The 3364-nt window shown below is 33.8% G+C and overlaps 1 pseudogene across 1 annotated transcript; it reads left to right on the forward strand.

Moving 5' to 3' along the window:
* Window positions 1–1398: 1398 nt before the first annotated feature.
* Window positions 1399–1554, forward strand: LOC308340305 (large ribosomal subunit protein eL39-like; annotated as a pseudogene). The gene has a single exon. The product of its transcript is annotated as a large ribosomal subunit protein eL39-like (transcript).
* Window positions 1555–3364: the final 1810 nt, after the last annotated feature.

Consider the following 3364-nt stretch of genomic DNA (forward strand, 5'->3'; position numbering starts at 1 on the left):
GTATCTATTTGCTTATTTGGTTCTGTCTGTTCCCATTAGATTGAAAAAAATTTGAGGCCAGAATCTTTATATTATTTACCATGGGTGATGTTAGTAAGCGCTCAAACTATATATGAACAAATAAAGACAGAGATCTCTCTAGTACGATTCGGGGGAGGTCATTTAAATTAGGTTAGTAGGGAAAAAAAACAGACATAGTAGCTATTTATTCCATTATCCTGGGAGAATTAGATGATTAAATATTTATTGAGTACCGGTACCTTCTAAGCCTTGCAAAACTGATTGTACCAATATAATCACACCTCAGGTTTACAATATCTGCTGGTAAAGAAGATAATAAAATACAAGACTCTTGGCATCTAATGATAAACTGGCAGTGATTATCTGTTTTCTGAAAGCTTCTTCTTCTTTTTTTTTTTTTTTTACAAGACTATTCACGGTAGAACTCTTCTCGATTGCAATCTCTCCAGGAGAACTTAAAATATGATTCAATTTACACAAGTTCTTAAGAATATATCTATAGAGTCAACCATTGTTGCTGTAATGCCTGTGTTCTATAGAAATTCTTAACAGGACTAAGGAAATCCAGTCATAGAATTTTATCATCCATTTTGGTTCTTTGATGCGTTTCATCTCATTGCCAAACTCCCTCTAGTGTCCAAAAAGAATAAAGTCCATTGACGTTTGTAGTGAATGCTACAACTGTCAATTTGAAAGTAGCAAATGGAACATTTTGAATATGATTTTGAAAAGGATAGGGGGAATCTTTTCATTGTAAACTATGTGTTAAAAATATTTTAAGTGTTTTTTTCTTTCCTCAGCTTTACTGAGGTATAACTGACAAAATTGTAAGGTATTTGAAGTACGTAACATGAGGATTTGATATTTGTGTACATGGTGAAAGCATTTCCTCCATCAAGTTAACTCATTCATTGCTTCACATATTACCTTTTTGTAAAAAAAATCAGAACATTTAAGTTCTACTCTAATTTTTTTTCCAACATAAAAATGTATCTGAAAGAAAATATATACTATGGCTCACTAGCTCACTAATTGTATACAATTTATGAACACTGTGAGAAATTCATAGATAATAGGAAGACACAAAATAAAGACAGGAAACCTACTTTCTCTCTGCCTGTCGTCTTGCTCCTCTAAAGGAATTTCTATTAAAGTCTCCCATCAGCTCCAGAAAAAGTGGACAAACAAAATCTTAGGCATTTTCCAGGTATATATATATTTACATGAAATGTTGATTTTAAGAATTCAAATGAAAAGAATCAAACTATATAAGGTGTTTTTGCATTTTGCTCTTTCCAATTGCTCTTAAGAATATTTCCAAAATTGCCTTTCTCTTTTCCCCGCCACCCTGCTGTGTGCCGCTCACTGTTACTGACCATGTCTTCTCACAAGACTTTCAGGATCAAGTGATTCCTGGCCAGGAAACAAAAGCAGAATTGTCCCATTCCCCAGTGGATTCGGATGAAAACTGGTAATAAAGTCAGGTACAACTCCAAGAGGAGGCACTGGAGGAGAACCAAGCTGGGTTTCTAAGGCGTCCCACATCATGTGATGACACACCTAATTGGCACCACATATTTAATTAAGCTCCTTGAAGATCATGTGTTCTATTCTGTCACCCTGTAAACACCTTTCTGCCTGGCCAATAGATACCTTTTATCAGGAAAGTCATTTTTCTGTTACTATAGCTCTGCACCAGTGGATTGGTTTGGTAATAAATGTGAGGCCTTTCAGCTGTAAAAAAAAAAAAAAAAAAAAAAGAATATTTCCAAAATCGCACCTAATTTCTTGATAGTTATGTAATATTCCTAATTCTAAATTCTAATTTTTGGTAATTATATAGTATTCCTCCATTTAGTTAGACTCTTACTTATTCTTCTAACTTTTAAAAAAAGTTTAATTCCAGTGTAGTTAACATACAGAGTTATGTCAATTTCAGGTATACAGTATAGAGATTCAACACTTCCATATATTAGTCAGTGCTCATCAAATGTACTTTTAAACCCCTTCACCTATTTCAACCATACCTCCCACCCACCTCCCCTCTGGTACCCATCTGTTTGCTCCCTACTGTTAAGAGCCTGGTTTTTGGTTTGTCTCTCTTGGTTTTTTTTTCCCTTGTTCATTTGTTTGTTTCTTAAATTCCACATATGAGTGAAATCATATGGCGTTTGTATTTCTCTGACTGGCTTTTTTCACTTAGCATTATACCCTGTAGATCTATCCGTGTTGTTGCAAATGGCAAGATTTTATTCTTTTTTGTGGATGAGTAATATTCCATTGTATGTATATATACCACATCTTCTTTATTCAATCACCGATCCATGGACCCTTGGGCTGTTTCCATAATTTGGCTATTGTAAAAAATGTTGCAGTAAACCTAGGGATGCATGTTTCCCTTTGAATTAGTGTTTTTTCATTCTTTGTGTAAATATCCAGCGGTGTGACTAGTGGATCACAGGGTAGTTCTATTTTTGACCTTTCAAGGAACTTCCATACTGTCTTCCACAATGGCTGCACCAGTTTGCATTCCCAACAACAGTGCGTGAGGGTTTCCTTTTCTCCACATCTTTGCCAAAACTTGTTTCTTATGTTTTTTATTTTAGCCATTCTGACAGGTGTGAGGTACTATCTCATTGTCATTGTGATTTGGATTTCCCTGGTAATGAGTGATTTTGAACATCTTTCCATGTGTCTGTTGCCCATCTACATAGGTCTTCTCTGGAAGTTGCACTTTATTTCCATAGTCCCATATTGACAGCCTTTTTACTACTAGAAATAATACTGCATTGGATATTGCGGCACATATATTCCTTAAAATCATGTTGGGGTATATGCAAGGATGAATAGAACTTTCTGGGTCAAAAGGTATAAGAATTTATAGTTTTTTAAATATTATCAAATTCCCCTTTAAAGTAACTCAACTAATTCATTCTTCCCGGTATCAGCTTTTTATTACCAATTTTGGTATGTTAAAAACGAAACTAATGGTAATGGAGAAATAAAGAAGTACCTAATTTGGAATCAAAAGTAAGGATTTCTTGTTTATAACAGATTTCACCCAAAGTTTTAGTAAGAGAAGTCTCACTTTAGATCATTTATTTAGAATTTAAATATGATATCCTGCATAATACTGGGGGGTTTCTTGGTGTTATAAGGCTTATGATTTTCTTTATTACTTAAAGGTACAGACATTCTTGATATGGAAAGAAAATATTTTTCACTTTTTAGCAAATATTTGCTTTTACTTTAACTGAAGATACATTTAAGTAGTGATAAGAAACACAATTTCTAAATATGATGTGTTTCTCATTTGCATTTTTCCTTACATATCAACATATTC

Source organism: Martes martes, assembly GCF_963455335.1.
Source record: "Martes martes genome assembly, chromosome: 3".
Classification (NCBI taxonomy): domain Eukaryota; kingdom Metazoa; phylum Chordata; class Mammalia; order Carnivora; family Mustelidae; genus Martes; species Martes martes.